Here is an 18,103-nt window from a genome sequence, read left to right on the forward strand (position 1 = left end):
CATATTAGTGTTGATGCTTATACTTGATATTTATTCTGAGCGTACTCATGAGGCTGACGTGTATTTCTTTCTAGGGGTCCGTTACCCCTTTTTACTGTTCATTCAGATACACAGCAAGACAAGATAACAAGTAGTGCCATTGTTTTTTTTCTTCTACTAGATACGATGAGTCCACGGATTCATCCTTACTTGTGGGATATTATCCTCCTGCTAACAGGAAGTGGCAAAGAGCACCACAGCAGAGCTGTCTATGTAGCTCCTCCCTTGACTCCACCCCCCAGTCATTCTCTTTGCCTATACTAAGTAATAGGAAGGGGTAAAGTGAAAGAGGTGATAAAATGATAGTTTTTATTTTCTTCCTTTTTGTTGTGTACTCCGGAAAGCGTAGGGGTCAAAAAGCAACGGCTACCTCTTTCTTTTTGGCTGAAAAGCATCATCCGTTTGGCATACGAGACTGCTGGACAGCTGCCTCCTGAAAAAATTACAGCTCATTCTACTAGAGCGGTGGCTTTCACATGGGCTTTTAAAAACAATGCTTGTGTTGAACAGATTTGTAAGGCTGCGACTTGGTCCTCCCTTCATACCTTTTCCAAATTTTACAAATTTTATACTTTTGCTTCTTCTGAGGCTATTTTTGGGAGAAAAGTTCTTCAAGCAGTGGTGCCTTCTGTTTAGGTTTCTGTCTTCTCCCTCCCGTTCATCCGTGTCCTGTAGCTTTGGTATTGTATCCCACAAGTAAGGATGAATCCGTGGACTCGTCATATCTAGTAGAAGAAAAGGAAATTTATGCTTACCTGATAAATTGATTTCTTCTACGATACGACGAGTCCACTGCCCTCCCTGTCAATTTAAGACAGATTATATTTTTGTGTTCAAAACTTCAGTCACCTCTGCACCTTTTAGTTTCTCCTTTTTCTTCCTATACCTTCGGTCGAATGACTGGGGGGTGGAGTCAAGGGAGGAGCTATATATACAGCTCTGCTGTGGTTCTCTTTGCCACTTCCTGTTAGCAGGAGGATAATATCCCACAAGTAAGGATGAATCCGTGGACTCGTCGTATCGTAGAAGAAATCAATTTATCAGGTAAGCATAAATTTCCTTTTTTTTGTTTTTTTTTTCAATTAATGTTTATATATATATATATATATATATATATACATACACACATGATTTATCATTTTATATTACCATCTCAAAGTGTTTAATGTCCAAAATTTGTATTTCATAATTTACATAGAGCATACGTTTTTAAACAACTTTCCATATTAGCTCTACTAATTTGCTTTGCTATCTTGTAGTCTTTATTGGAAAGATTTCTTAGATTGTCTCAGGAACAGCAGTGCACTACTGGGAGCTAGCTAGCTGCTGATTAGTGGCTTCACATATGCTTTTTGTCATGGGCTCACCCAATGTATTCAATTAGCTCACATTTGTACATTACTGCTCATTCAACAAAGATACCATGAGAATGAAGCAAATGTTAGAATAGAAGGAAATTGGAAGGTTGATTAAAAAAGTATGCTTTGCCTGTATCATGAAAAATGTTGGCTTTGTGTCCCTTTTAATGCAATGAATTCAACATTAACAATTTCAACTTGAATTTATTATTTTATTCCCAACATTTCTCTTCCATTGTGGAAAAATCAAGATCTATCATGTGAGTAGTTTTAGTTCCACAGCTGATGTTACAGTTGTATGTATTAGAAGATAAGTGAGCCCTAAATACAGGCCCATCTGACATTATGCAGCTCACTTTGATTCAGATGCACCCACATAACGTATATGCAAAGTTGGATGCTATATTCTTGGGGTTCCGAATTGCAAAATGTTTCCAATGCCTTGGCCCTTTGTCCTTGTTTTTTAGTTGAGCAAGATTTCTGCAAGTGTGAGATTTTATTGCTGTCAGTACTGTTGTACTCATAACTACATTAATACAGGGGTTACAATGTTATTGTTTATGTGTTTACTGCATATTGTAAACCCTGAGACCAATTAAACTTAGTAGCTTTCTGGTCTTTGGATATATTGCATTGATTGTAAAGCTTGTGTCAGAATGCATAGACTTGTGTTGGTTATGTAGTGTCAGAATATTTTTTCTCTTTAGCTGTAAAATATCAGCTTCAGTAACACCTTTCATGCCACAGGTGTCTGAGACAGATCACTTCTCATTTCTTGGCAGAAACGACTTGTTAAAATAAGCTTTTCCCATCTTCCCCGTGAAGTGAAAGCACTGGGTGTGAAGGCATAAAGAGCTCCCTTTAACACTGGCTTGCTAGTGATGAACAAGTTTACATTCCACAGCTGAGAAATGACATTCCAGAGTGGAATTAGCCAACGTGCAGCAGAGGAATGTGAGATGAGAGGCCCTGGACAAGGGAGCACTGGTGACAGCAGATACAGTAGCTAGAGCTTCTGTGCTACACCACTGTTCCCCTTCATGGGAAAAGGACAAGCTCTGAACACCAACTAGCTCAGCTCCCAGCCATCTGGATAAAGCAACGCCCTTCTTCTGTGGGAATACGGGAGCGGCCTAATTATCTCCATGCCTTAGAATTTAAACAAAAGGGATGTTTAGGGATAAACCCCTAAGCACCACATGCCTCTGATACGTCATTGTAGTTACTGAAACCTTGCACGGACGCTGCTACTCCGTGTACTGATAATCCCTGCTGCTGAGATCCTGCTGAATGAATTGGCTTCCTGTGACTACAGAAAGATTGCACGGGGCTATTTCTTGGATTGACAATTTCAGCAGATTAAATATTTCTCAGACTACAGATACTTCATTTTAAACCTGTTTTACAAGTTCTTTTTGTGATATAATACTTGGATTTCTTATACTCACAAAGTTCCTTAGATAAGTAACTTTGCGTGTGTTTTCGCGTGTTTTGTGTGTGGAGCAATACAAGCATACTGGGATTTTCTTCTGTATTGTTTGCAATAGACAGGTTTCCACTTGTGGAGTGAACAAAATGCTATTGGCAATGCATTGCATTTGTAATAATACATCCGATTTGATTACATAAGTTCTTTACTCATCTGCATGTCTGAGGGTCCTAACTGAGTTACTCCTGGATTGTGCAACATTTTTGCTGTGAAATGAAAGCTGGAGGTTTCTTGGATAGTGTTTTAATGTTTTTGAAATGACTTTATGGTACCTAAGCAACTTCTGGGCCACTGATAGAAACCACTCACAGGTATGTGTGCTTATTATATTTGCCATTTTAATGTATTTTTATTGTTTAGTCTTTTATGAGTTTGATTTACTGAATTATAAATTAAATTCAGTCACATACTAATTCAAAGATTCAGCTCAATCACTTGCTAAATTATAGATTCAAATTTATAGATGCAATTTAGAAATTAAATCTGCTCACAAACTGTATTTGCCTCATTACACTTAGTAGATCAATCATTTCCTGGCAGATTATTTTAATGTTGTTTTTAAGAAAGTGGAGAATCAAACACTGGATAATTTTATGCATATCCATTGTGATAATCACTTGATGTAGTTGGTGACATAAAATATATTATTTTGCATATTGTAAAGACTAAACGGTGGTGAGAGTGAGTGTGGGGTAAATATATGGTAACATTTGTAGTAAAAGGAGAGATTGAGAGGGCATGCTGGCAAAGCAGTGGAATGGTACAGTACCAGTTAAAGAGATATCATGGAAGAGTTGGCCAGTAGGGATATGATGGGTGAGTTCCTGGTATAAAACAGCAGTATTATTAATTTATTTTGTTTTGTCTGTTTTCTGTATCTGCAGTTCTTCCCCCCCCCCCTGTGAATCCATGTAATTGTGTACCCAATACACGTACCCCCTGCTGTGCAATTTCACTTAAAGGGACAGTTTACTCAAACATTTTCTCCCCTTTAATTTGTTCCCAATGATCCACTTTACCTGCTGGAGTGTATCAAATTGTTTACAAGTAGCTCCTTTACCCTTATATTGGCATTTGAAATTGTTAATTTAGCATGTGGTATCCCCACCTATTCTGAAAGTTTGTGGCCGCGCGTACCAGCTATAGATGAGCTTTGTAAACACAGCCAGCAGAAGAAATTACACTCCCAGTCGGATATAGCAGAGTGAAGGTAATAAAATGTTGATTTTCCATTGTTCTCTCAAAGTATTGGTGATTGTTTTAAGGACAGATATAAGATAAAGAAACAGGTATATGTACACAATGTGATACAGTAATGAGATCTGATTATACCTACAAGCTCAACCTATTTTATTAGGCTGTGGCTTCAAAACACAAAATCAGAGCTTTAATATACAGAAATAAACCTTAAAAAGCTCATTTTCATAATTTTTTTACTCTGCAGTTGGTAAAAAAAGCAATTGTAAACACATTAAGGGAAAAACTTTTTTACAGTATACTGTCCCTTTAACTTTAGAAATAAGTTAGGGTAATAATGGTAAAGTGTAATATACTTTGTAGTCCCCCCCCCACTAAATAGGGGTGTACTTGCCAAAACATTTCATACGTGCCAAGTTGGATTCACTTTTATCTAAATTATACAAGTTTATGGACTGACAAAAAATATTTGCTTCCATAAAACGTAGACAAAGTATTGTTTTCTACAAAATTCCATACCATAATATTTATTTGATATGCTCAGAGAAGATGGCCAAGCGCCCGCCCCAACTTCATATGTTACACTGTAAGTAATATGTTACAATGCATAGCTTTAAAAAACCTTATAAAATAGAGAATGTTCACAGAAATATCAGGCAGTTTTTGATATTTTTACAGTCAGGCCTAATGCTGTGACACTCTTAGATGAGGTCTCTGACTTACCGTGGTTGGGTACCAGCGTGGTTGAGTATAATTCTTATACACTAGTAGAACAGGATAGCAACAAACAAAAATTCGATAGAACCTTATATTTAACAAAATGTATTTATGCTTCTTCTCTCATGGAGGTACAGTGTTTCAGCTGAAACACTTTTGTACCCCCATGAGAGAAGAAGCATAAATAAAGGTGCTGTGGAGTTTTAAGGGGTTAACAGTCCCCCTTTTTTCCACGTGCACATGAAACTTTACCTGGGTGCTGTGCACTTTTCTTGGACGCAGTAGAATAGGACAGGGGAGTGTGCAGTACTAGGATACAATGTGTTAATTGAATACAGTTGGGGAGTAGGTGCTAATGGGATAGAATGGGGGGGAACTACCCACTAGAGGGATATTATAGGGAGATGGTGCTTATTAGCCATCACATTCTGTTGTACACAGAGAATGAATCATCTTTGCTTGTGTTTTGTTTTGTTGAAGAACACTTCAAGGTGTGATCTTGCAATGTCATTTACTTTAACAATGTCAGCTAAATGGATACAATTGAGTTCTATGAAGACAATGAGACTGGAAGCAGCGCAGACACAACTCAGGCTTATGTCAGGCGTGTCTTCTCCCAATTATTGAGTCTCTAAGACTGCTGCTTGTAAAAATCAAACGTGTTTGAAATCAATAGCTGCTGGCTTAGGCTCTGTCTTCCTGCTCATGTAAATACCAGGATCTATCTCATCTTCCTCTGCCCATCTGTAAGAACACCGGTCAATGACTCTTGTGCAATTAGGCATGGAAGTAATAGTAAGGGTTTAGGGCCGTAATTATTGCGACACAAAGGGAGTGTCTCATTTAGAACCAATACCATATCTTTTAATGAAAACAAACCCCCATTTACAAGCAAGTGTGCAGATTTTCTGCATTTCCTTCCCAGAACACAATTGCCCTCAATCTTTTGATATTCATTAGGACTTACATACACGTCATTAGCTTACAGTAAAGTACTTTCTTCTGTTATGTGTGATCAGTCCACGGGTCATCATTACTTCTGGGATATAACTCCTCCCCAACAGGAAATGCAAGAGGATTCACCCAGCAGAGCTGCACATAGCTCCTCCCCTCTACGTCAGTCCCAGTCATTCTCTTGCACCCAACGACTAGATAGGATGTGTGAGAGGACTATGGTGATTATACTTAGTTTTTATGACTTCAATCAAAAGTTTGTTATTTTAAAATAGCACCGGAGCGTGTTATTACTTCTCTGGCAGAGTTTGAGGAAGAATCTGTCAGAGTTTTTTACTATGATTTTAACCGGAGTAGTTAAGATCATATTGCTGTTCTCGGCCATCTGAGGGAGGTAAAGGCTTCAGATCAGGGGACAGCGGGCAGATGAATCTGCATTGAGGTATGTAGCAGTTTTTATTTTCTGAATGGAATTGATGAGAAAATCCTGCCATACCGTTAAAATGACATGTATGTATACACTTCAGTATTCTGGGGATGGTATTTCACCGGAACTACTCTGTTAAAGGTCACTAATCCTTTTTAATAACTATTTATCATGTTAAACGTTTTTGCTGGAATGTAGAATCGTTTACATTGCTGAGGTACTGTGTGAATAAATATTTGGGCATTATTTTCCACTTGGCAGTTTTTTTGCTCTAATTGTGACAGTTTCGTTTCTCTTCACTGCTGTGTGGGAGAGGGAGGGGCCGTTTTTGGCGCTCTTTGCTACGCATCAAAAAATACCAGTCAGTTACTTTTATATTTCCTGCATGATCCGGTTCATCTCTGATAGATCTCAGGGGTCTTCAAACTTCTTTGAAGGGAGGTAAATTCTCTCAGCAGAGCTGTGAGAATTCTTATAGTGACTGTGAATAAAAACGTTGCTTTGTATTTTTTATGTCAAATTTAATTATTGTTATTTTACTAATGGGAACAAACCTTTGCTAAAAGTTTTGTTGCTTTAAAGTTTGATGCTATAACTGTTTTTCAGTTCATTATTTCAACTGTCATTTAATCGTTAGTACCTCTTTGAGGCACAGTACGTTTTTTGCTAAAAAAGATTATAACCAAGTTGTAAGTTTTTTTGCTAGTGTGTTAAACATGTCTGACTCAGAGGAAGATATCTGTGTCATTTGTTCCAATGCCAAGGTGGAGCCCAATAGAAATTTATGTACTAACTGTATTGATGCTACTTTAAATAAAAGTCAATCTGTACAATGTGAACAAATTTCACCAAACAGCGAGGGGAGAGTTATGCCGACTAACTCGCCTCACGCGGCAGTACCTGCATCTCCCGCCCGGGAGGTGCGTGATATTTTGGCGCCTAGTACATCTGGGCGGCCATTACAGATAACATTACAAGATATGGCTACTGTTATGACTGAAGTTTTGTCTAAATTACCAGAACTAAGAGGCAAGCGTGATCACTCTGGGGTGAGAACAGAGTGCGCTGACAATGCTAGGGCCATGTCTGATACTGCGTCACAGCTCGCAGAGCATGAGGACGGAGAGCTTCATTCTGTGGGTGACGGTTCTGATCCAAACAGATTGGACTCAGATATTTCAAATTTTAAATTTAAATTGGAGAACCTCCGTATATTACTAGGGGAGGTCTTAGCAGCTCTCAACGATTGTAACACCGTTGCAATACCAGAGAAACTGTGTAGGTTGGATAAATACTTTGCGGTACCGGCGAGTACTGACGTTTTTCCTATACCTAAGAGACTAACTGAAATTGTTACTAAGGAGTGGGATAGACCCGGTGTGCCGTTCTCACCCCCTCCAATATTTAGAAAGATGTTTCCAATAGACGCCACCACTCGGGACTTATGGCAAACGGTCCCCAAGGTGGAGGGAGCAGTTTCTACTTTAGCTAAGCGTACCACTATCCCGGTGGAGGATAGCTGTGCTTTCTCAGATCCAATGGATAAAAAGTTAGAGGGTTACCTTAAGAAAATGTTTGTTCAACAAGGTTTTATATTACAACCCCTTGCATGTATCGCGCCGATTACGGCTGCGGCAGCATTTTGGATTGAGTCGCTTGAAGAGAACCTTAGTTCATCTACGCTAGACGACATTACGGACAGGCTTAGAGTCCTTAAACTAGCTAATTCCTTCATTTCGGAGGCCGTAGTACATTTAACCAAACTTACGGCTAAGAACTCAGGATTCGCCATACAGGCACGTAGGGCGCTGTGGCTAAAATCCTGGTCAGCTGATGTTACTTCTAAGTCCAAATTACTTAATATACCTTTCAAGGGGCAGTCTTTATTTGGGCCCGGTTTGAAAGAGATTATCGCTGACATTACAGGAGGTAAGGGCCACGCCCTACCTCAAGACAAAGCCAAAGCTAAGGCTAGACAGTCTAATTTTCGTCCCTTTCGGAACTTCAAAACAGGAGCAGCATCAACCTCCACTGCACCAAAACAAGAAGGAGCTGTTGCTCGTTACAGGCAAGGCTGGAAGCCTAACCAGTCCTGGAACAAGAGCAAGCAGGCCAGGAAACCTGCTGCTGCCCCAAAGACAGCATGAACCGAGAGCCCCCGATCCGGGACCGGATCTAGTGGGGGGCAGACTCTCTCTCTTCGCCCAGGCCTGGGCAAGAGATGTTCAGGATCCCTGGGCACTAGAGATCATATCTCAGGGATACCTTCTAGACTTCAAATTATCTCCCCCAAGAGGGAGATTTCATCTGTCAAGGTTGTCAACAAACCAGATAAAGAAAGAAGCGTTTCTACGCTGCGTACAAGATCTGTTAATAATGGGAGTGATCCATCCGGTTCCGCGGTCGGAACAAGGACAAGGGTTCTACTCAAACCTGTTTGTGGTTCCCAAAAAAGAGGGAACTTTCAGGCCAATCTTAGATTTAAAGATTCTAAACAAATTCCTAAGAGTTCCATCGTTCAAAATGGAAACTATTCGGACAATCTTACCCATGATCCAAGAGGGTCAGTACATGACCACAGTGGATTTAAAGGATGCTTACCTTCACATACCGATCCACAAAGATCATCACCGGTATCTAAGGTTTGCCTTCTTAGACAGGCACTACCAGTTTGTAGCTCTTCCATTCGGATTGGCTACGGCTCCAAGAATCTTCACAAAGGTTCTGGGTGCCCTTCTGGCGGTACTAAGACCGCGAGGGATTTCGGTAGCTCCATACCTAGACGACATTCTAATACAAGCTTCAAGCTTTCAAACTGCCAAGTCTCATACAGAGTTAGTTCTGGCATTTCTAAGGTCGCATGGATGGAAAGTGAACGAAAAGAAGAGTTCTCTTTTTCCTCTCACAAGAGTTCCATTCTTGGGGACTCTTATAGATTCTGTAGAAATGAAGATTTACCTGACAGAGGACAGGTTAACAAAGCTTCAAAATGCATGCCGTGTCCTTCATTCCATTCAACACCCGTCAGTAGCTCAATGCATGGAGGTGATCGGCTTAATGGTAGCGGCAATGGACATAGTACCTTTTGCACGCCTACACCTCAGACCTCTGCAATTATGCATGCTAAGTCAGTGGAATGGGGATTACTCAGATTTGTCCCCTACTCTGAATCTGAATCAAGAGACCAGAAATTCTCTTCTATGGTGGCTTCATCGGCCACACCTGTCCAGGGGGATGCCATTCAGCAGGCCAGACTGGACAATTGTAACAACAGACGCCAGCCTACTAGGTTGGGGCGCTGTCTGGAATTCTCTGAAGGCTCAGGGACTATGGAATCAGGAGGAGAGTCTCCTTCCAATAAACATTCTGGAATTGAGGGCAGTTCTCAATGCCCTTCTAGCTTGGCCCCAATTAACAACTCGGGGGTTCATCAGGTTTCAGTCGGACAACATCACGACTGTAGCTTACATCAACCATCAGGGAGGGACAAGAAGCTCCCTAGCAATGGTGGAAGTATCAAAGATAATTCGCTGGGCAGAGTCTCACTCTTGCCACCTGTCAGCAATCCACATCCCGGGAGTGGAGAACTGGGAGGCGGATTTCTTGAGTCGCCAGACTTTTCATCCGGGGGAGTGGGAACTTCATCCGGAGGTCTTTGCCCAAATACTTCGACGTTGGGGCAAACCAGAGATAGATCTCATGGCGTCTCGCCAGAACGCCAAACTTCCTCGCTACGGGTCCAGATCCAGGGATCCGGGAGCGGTTCTGATAGATGCTTTGACAGCACCTTGGGACTTCGGGATGGCTTATGTGTTTCCACCCTTTCCGCTGCTTCCTCGATTGATTGCCAAAATCAAGCAGGAGAGAGCATCAGTGATTCTAATAGCGCCTGCATGGCCACGCAGGACGTGGTATGCAGATCTAGTGGACATGTCATCCTGTCCGCCTTGGTCTCTACCTCTAAGACAGGACCTTCTGATACAGGGTCCATTCAAACATCAAAATCTAACTTCTCTGAAGCTGACTGCTTGGAAATTGAACGTTTGATTTTATCAAAACGTGGTTTTTCTGAGTCGGTTATTGATACCCTGATACAGGCTAGGAAGCCTGTTACCAGAAAGATTTACCATAAAATATGGCGTAAATACCTATACTGGTGCGAATCCAAACATTACTCCTGGAGTAAGGTTAGGATCTCTAGGATATTGTCTTTTCTACAAGAAGGGTTAGAAAAGGGTTTATCAGCTAGTTCATTAAAGGGACAGATTTCAGCTCTGTCCATCTTGTTACACAGGCGTCTGTCAGAAAATCCAGACGTCCAGGCTTTTTGTCAGGCTTTAGCTAGGATCAAGCCTGTGTTTAAAGCTGTTGCTCCGCCATGGAGTTTAAACTTAGTTCTTAACGTTTTACAGGGTGTTCCATTTGAACCCCTTCATTCCATTGATATAAAATTGTTATCTTGGAAAGTTCTGTTTTTAATGGCTATTTCCTCGGCTCGAAGAGTATCTGAGTTATCAGCCTTACATTGTGATTCTCCTTATCTGATTTTTCACTCAGACAAGGTAGTTCTGCGTACTAAACCTGGGTTCTTACCTAAGGTGGTCACTAACAGGAATATCAATCAAGAGATTGTTGTTCCATCCTTGTGTCCAAATCCTTCTTCAAAGAAGGAACGTCTTCTACACAATCTGGATGTAGTTCGTGCCCTCAAGTTCTACTTGCAGGCAACTAAAGATTTTCGCCAAACTTCTTCCCTGTTTGTCGTTTATTCTGGACAGAGGAGAGGTCAAAAAGCTTCTGCTACCTCTCTCTCTTTTTGGCTTCGTAGCATAATACGTTTAGCCTATGAGACTGCTGGTCAGCAGCCTCCTGAAAGAATTACAGCTCACTCCACCAGAGCTGTGGCTTCCACTTGGGCCTTTAAGAATGAGGCCTCTGTTGAACAGATTTGCAAGGCTGCAACTTGGTCTTCGCTTCATACTTTTTCCAAATTTTACAAATTTGACACTTTTGCTTCTTCGGAGGCTATTTTTGGGAGAAAGGTTCTTCAGGCAGTGGTTCCTTCTATATAATGAGCCTGCCTATCCCTCCCGTCATCCGTGTACTTTTGCTTTGGTATTGGTATCCCAGAAGTAATGATGACCCGTGGACTGATCACACATAACAGAAGAAAACATAATTTATGCTTACCTGATAAATTCCTTTCTTCTGTTGTGTGATCAGTCCACGGCCCGCCCTGTTTTAAGGCAGGTAAATATCTTTTAAATTATACTCCAGTCACCACTTCACCCTTGGTTACTCCTTTCTCGTTGATTCTTGGTCGAATGACTGGGACTGACGTAGAGGGGAGGAGCTATGTGCAGCTCTGCTGGGTGAATCCTCTTGCATTTCCTGTTGGGGAGGAGTTATATCCCAGAAGTAATGATGACCCGTGGACTGATCACACAACAGAAGAAAGGAATTTATCAGGTAAGCATAAATTATGTTTTTCCATGTTTAATCATATAGTGATCAAAAGTAGTTTATTATCAGTCATTTGTGTGTCAACTCAGTGGCTGCCAGAGGGGTGCAGCATATGTATGAATGTATGTTGTGTGTATAGTATGTGTATATGTGTGTGTGTGTGATATATATATATTGTGATTGTTTATTCTCTTGTATCTATTCTATCCCTTCTATACTGGTTGATTTCTTCTGTATTTTCCTTTGTATGTTTATCATTGTCATCTATCCTGTTGTTGAAAGCAGCATACAATCTGGTCACGCTTTGCCATAATGTAATGTGTTAAGAATGTTGATATATTCATTTTTAAGTCTTGCTTCCAATCTGTAACCAAGCAACTTTTGTTTACTTTTCCCCTGGAAGTGAAGGAGTTCAGACCTGAAATTGCTGTTTGCCAACTTTGCGTTTCCTGGGTCCTCACCTTTAACCTAAAATCCATTTAATATCCCGTGATGTGATTTACTAAATGTGACTGGGCTTTCTTACATGCATTTATGCACGGGTCATTAAGCCTAAATTTGCGTGTGGAAATGACCATAGTTTAGCAGTAAACCCTTTCTTTTTTTTAAAAATTACATGTGCTTGTTCCAAAGTTGTATGATTTAAAGCTTCATCTGTAATGGAACACCGTTTGCAAGCGAGGACAAGAAACCCCAAAGATTGCTTTTGTAATTCAGTTTACAATGTACTTCTATTATGACATTTTCTTAATTCCCATGATATCCTGTGTTCAAGAGATACCTAGGTAGGCATCTGGAGCACTATATTGCAAGAAATAGTGCTGCCATATATTGGTCTTGTAAATAGATAACATTCTTGCAAAACTGCTGCCATATAGTGATCCTGAAATGAGCCAGCTCCAAAGCATGTGTCCCTGCTTTTCAACAAAAGATACCAAGAGGACAAAGAAAAATTGATAAAAGAAGCAAATTAGAAAGTTGTTTAAAATTGCATGCTCTATCCGAGTCATGAAATAAAACTTTTGGGTTTCATATCCCTTTAATTGAACATTTGTATTCCGATAACTGTGAGCCCTAAAATCGTATACTGTTTAGATTCTCTCAGACAGCACAACACAGGGATCTGGTACATGTTCCTTCCTGCAAACCCTGCAGCATGTGTAACTCATAAGTGTCCAAGAAATCATGGCTGTGGTGGCAACCCTAGATATATCACATATCTTGTCTTTCCAACGAGGTTTACTAAATCATTAAACACTCTGGTAATATAAAATGATAAATTGTATATATAAAAAAACAATGCAATATGCTTTCAATATTTATTTTGTCCCCATTTCCTTTAATTCCCCTCTGAAACTTTGAGCTTTCAGTTCCTGATAGAAATGGAAGTGCAGAAAACTGTTATATTCCACACAGCCATTGACTGCACACTCTGGTGACCTATTTATAACTGTCTTTAATTGGTCACCGCAGAGAAGTCAACTTAAGTTACAACAAGGAAGCTCAGATTGTTTTATATATGCTACAACTTTACAGTTCTTTTGTCAATATTTAAACAGCTAATTAAACTTTAAAAAAAATACATCCACATGTTGTTCTCTTACTAATCCTTTCTTTAAATGCATCATTCTATCTAGTATTTATTTAGTATTTAATGTCTCTTTAAGTCATTAATGTAAATGTATTTTTGTGTGCAAATCAATGTATGATGTATGTTTTGCATCAATAACCTTTCTGAATGGTTAAATAGTTACACAGTTAACATTCTGAGAGAACTTATTTGTGAGTAAACATGTATACACTGTTAATGGTCTCAGAGAATCAAGTGTAAAAAACATGCTGCTTCTCCCAAATTGTAAGCATAATATGCTGCTTAGAGAATCTGCCTTATATGTGACACCAGTAAATCACTGTCATAAAACGGGAAGGGTGGTCTCGCAATAAATGTAGCTGAATGTGGCACTGTTGGATATTTACAATGATTACAGACTAATTAGTTTCATAATGGCTGGATATGTTTTTAGCTGGGTTTAAAACCACTTGGTGAATAGATTGATGTTTGTTTACCAGTTTAGGAGAGAAAAATAAATATCTAACACTAGGTGCAATATCTCCTGTGATCATCACTACTGCACTGGTTCTACATCTGATATTATTTATTTAAATATTCAAATAAGAATGACAGGTGACAATCTAAAGTGACATTAATTATATATAGTTTAAAAATAAAATAGAAAAAAAGAAACTTTGCTTACTTTTTTCAGAAAGGCTAATTGCAGGCTTCAGAACAATGTGCTTGCTACATAGTGAATGCTTAATCAGCGCATATGCTCATTTATACATGTTATATTAACTTTCATGATTCAGATTAGGGCATGCAATTTTAAACAACTTGCCAATTTACTTTTAGCATCAAATTTGCTTTGTTCTATTTTTGTATTCTTTGTTGAAAGCCAAACCAAGGTAGGCTTATATGCTATTGTATAAGCCCTTGAAGGCCGCCTCTTATCTCAGTGCATTTTGACAGTTTTTCTGTTAGAACAGCACTAGTTCATGTGTGCCATATTGATAACATTGTGCTCACGAACCTGGAGTTATTTATGATTTAGCTTTGATTGGCTAAAATGCAAGTCTGTCAAAAGAACTGAAATAAGAAGGCAGACTGCAGAGGCTTAGATACAAGGTAAGCACATAGGACATTTTATAGTACATACACTACATGCTTTATTGTTTTAGTGCTTGTAATTGTAGCACTAGCAACCTTGTAAGTTTGTTTTTCTAGCCACAGAGACTTTCAGAAGTGACTAGTGAACCATCAGCAGCGGCAGTTGCATGATCCAATTAAAAAAGCTAAGTAACGGTACTTGTCATGTGATGCCTGAAAGTAATTTTGTTTGCTAAATTCAGACAAAATATTCTGCTGCTAGCATCTATTTTAAAATCTAGTATCTATGTGACACATATAGCAGAGTCATATGTGGATCCCAGGCATTTCTTACAGACATCACCTTCTCTTCTGGGCAGGCCCGGACTGGCCCTAGGGCATACTGGGCAAATGCCCGGTGGGCCGGTCTCTAATGTGGGCCTTGTTGCTATATAGAGGCCCCAACCTGGATAAGAATAGGAAAGCTGTTAAAGTCTGCCTATTTTGGTTGTTAAGCAGAGGTGCTGCAGAATGAGAGTTCTGGTCTATTATGGCTACCTAGCTGACAAAAGTCTAACTGATGTGGGCTGCTCTGCCTTTAAATACCCAGGCCTATTTTTGTTCCCAGTCCGGTCCTGCTTCTGGGCAATAATGAGTGTTCAGTTTTTACCCACAGAATCTCTTTCTCATGTACTGATTGTCATTGATTTAATAATAGTTCCTTTCAGTTTTCTCATCAGGGTTACATAAGGGCACCTTAAAAGAGTTTCATTATATTCTTCTGAAAGGTAAACCAAGGATAACCTCTTGCTAATTCAGCGCAGTGATGCAACTATTGGTGGACCTAAGGATGCAAAAAATAAAATGCATGTCCTTATGGTTTATTGATTTCTGTGGTTGTCTATAGACTGTCATCATGTATTCGTTACATATATCCCAGGATGTGGAAAGTAATTCCATGTTAGTTATTGGCGTTTGCAAATGGATTGTTAACATTATTATTTCCTAGAATAGATATAAACCTCAGCATTGGTTGTTTTGTAATAGAAAGACTCTGAGACTCTTGGGGCAGGATGCTGATTTTAGTAAGCTGTGCTCCTATAGTACTGACAATGTCTTATCATTCATCTCACTTCCTTCATGTCTCTGGCTGTGTAGAAGTATTTGCCCCAAGGGCACTGCATAAAGCTTCAGAATATCCTAGTTAAATGAGGTAACGTATGCTACTAGATGAACAGTGGCTCTTTTGTTGAATGTTCAAGCTTTTTAATAGTTGTTTTAAAGTGAAACTTAACCAGCTTTAACTCATACAGCTGCCCTCAGTGTTTGCGTCCTTTTAGCATAGTCACAGTGATATCTTGCAATGATATTAAAACTTAGAAAGCAACAATTCTACCTGGGTGGCAGAGTCCCTGGTTTTTGTGATCTAAACAGATTTATAGAAATATTTACAGTTGCAGTGGAAGTTGTCACTACTGCTTTAGGGTAATACAGAGGGAATATGCTCTTTTGGAAGCGTGGGACTTTTTAATATTTTAAAAACACAGAATGTTTGGGGTAAGGTCATTCTTAAGTCGTCTTTCTCTCTGTATGGACTTCTGTATTCTTGTGTAAATACTTACATATGTCTGATAACAAGATATGTGCAGCAGCGCAGAAATCATTAAAATGAGCTTTATTAAGAACGTAGGTACAGGCTGCAATGTGAGCTTGTTATAACCAGTGATTTAGTCTGCAAATCAACATACATGCTACAAATAACCTTACATTAAAAAAAACATACTTTGGCTTGTGCATGTCTGTGCTCTCTGTGTGTATCCTGCCCTTCAATAACTTTGTGCAAATAGCAAGAACCTGTAGAGTTTAATTTGAATTCTGTGCCAGGCACTTACCTATTTATGTGTCATTAGTATACACTGTTCTTACTTTGTGTCAGTAGTATAAATGGTTCTCATCATACTCCCCAACATAAATATAAAATCAATATATACATTATCCTGTATAACACATGTGCTTGTTTTCTCAGCAAGCAGTCTACAAAGCATCAGACCTTAAACTGTTGCTGAGGATATGCAGACTCCAGTAACTCATGCAGTGCTGATGGCAGCAAATAACAGGTTAATAGGACTAATCATGTAGACTACACTAAGAACTTTGAAAGTGTTGCATATATATTTTTAAGAAATATTTTGCCGGTCTCCATAGAAACAGGCACGTGCAGTGCATCTCTTCAAGAAAAAAATGTGTGTACATTTGTATAGTGATTATTTCTGTAGCACATATACAATGATGTACCTGATGTGCCTGTTTGCTATGTTAAATACCTTTTTAATAGAATATTTAAAGGAGCAACTAAACATGTTAAAGTGACAGTAAAGCCAAAATTAAGCTTAAATTGATTGGATAGAGCAGGAAATTTAAACAACTTAACGATTTTCTTCTATGATCAATTACTTTTGCTTAGTTCTCTTGGTATGCTTTGTTAAATATTAATCCTAGGTGAGTTCAGGAGCATGCACGTGTCTGTAGCCATCTGGCAGCAGTGTTTGTAACTATGTATAACATTCCTATAAATAATGTTGCAAAAACTGCTATAGACACGTCTCATGCCCTCTCCTAAGCTCCTATCAGCCTACCTAGGTTTAGTCTTCAACAAAGAATACTAAGAGAACAAACCAAATGTGGTAATATAAGTAAATGGGAAAGTTGTTTGAAATCGTTCTATCTAAATCATAAACCTTTTTTGTCTTTACTGTCCCTCTAATGCACGAGGATGGTATTTCTATGTAGAAAAAAATAATTTGAGGCTATGTAAAATGGTATTGAAACTGTATGAAAATGCATATAACAACCACATAGATTACCAAGGCTTTATTACTCATTTGCTGATAAGGACAACATCCACGTCCCTTGAAAGTTTGAAAGCAAAAGTTTTATTCTGATAATAAACCTCATCCACCAGACTCTTGGGCTGTTCAACAAAAAAATGCCTTTAATGTTTAGATATTTTTTTTGCTGACAGGTCAGATACTTGCCCCTTGCCCTTTCCAGTTTAAGCCATGGGGGGCCTCCCTCTTCACCTCTAGGGTATTAACAGTTTCTCCTTGTATCTTTAGCTTGTAAAGCATTCCATTCTCTGATTACTGGAATACTTTTTTTTTTCATTTGGTGGCAGGGGTCTATTGCATTACAGTATGTTATAAATAAAATTAGTTTCTTCAATATAGTTCCACTTTCACATGCATGTACTGTATGTGAACATGGCAATAATGCCCACTCCTTCTGATAAATCATACTAAAGAGTAAGTAATAATGTTGACTAAGTTGGGACATTAATTTTTTACCTTTTCCTACTTTTATAAAATACTGTATATCTGAATATACATATATTGTAGTTAAAAAGGAGAGCGCCACACACTGAGAAATGTATATTTTAGTTACTTAGTTGCAATCAACTAAAAAAAAAAATGAGTTAGAATATACTAGGTATCTAATCACTTGATTAAGGGCTGCACTGCAGCTGTTTTTAGAAACAAGAAAGGTTGTATTTGAGTATATAAACAGCGCTGTATACAGCAAATATAAACTAGAAATACACAATGTGTAGAAAAAAAAACAAACTTTATTTTACTGACAGACCATGTCTTAGAACATTTAAAAAGATATAACATATACCTATTCACAAATAGTATTAAATGTTGCTATTGTATATAGTCCTAACACGTAGGTTAAAAAACTATTTGCACAATGGAGGGCAAATTAAAGTTTTTGAGATAAAATGGAACACTATTGTCCCCACTTTCATAAAATATACA

At 38.9% G+C, this 18,103-nt stretch overlaps 1 protein-coding gene across 10 annotated transcripts in view; it reads left to right on the forward strand.

Moving 5' to 3' along the window:
* The window catches only part of RAPGEF2 (Rap guanine nucleotide exchange factor 2), a 652,959-nt gene that overhangs the window by 377,921 nt on the left and 256,935 nt on the right, over window positions 1-18,103 (forward strand). The window contains exon 1 of one of the 10 annotated variants that reach the window (XM_053703795.1): window positions 2,439-3,197. The exons of the other annotated variants lie outside the window; for them this stretch is intronic. The gene's annotated coding sequence lies outside the window, so the exon portion shown is untranslated. Of the gene's footprint in view, window positions 1-2,438; window positions 3,198-18,103 lie in introns of those variants that run through there. 10 annotated transcript variants of the gene reach the window in all.

Source organism: Bombina bombina, chromosome 2, assembly GCF_027579735.1.
Source record: "Bombina bombina isolate aBomBom1 chromosome 2, aBomBom1.pri, whole genome shotgun sequence".
NCBI classification, from domain to species: domain Eukaryota; kingdom Metazoa; phylum Chordata; class Amphibia; order Anura; family Bombinatoridae; genus Bombina; species Bombina bombina.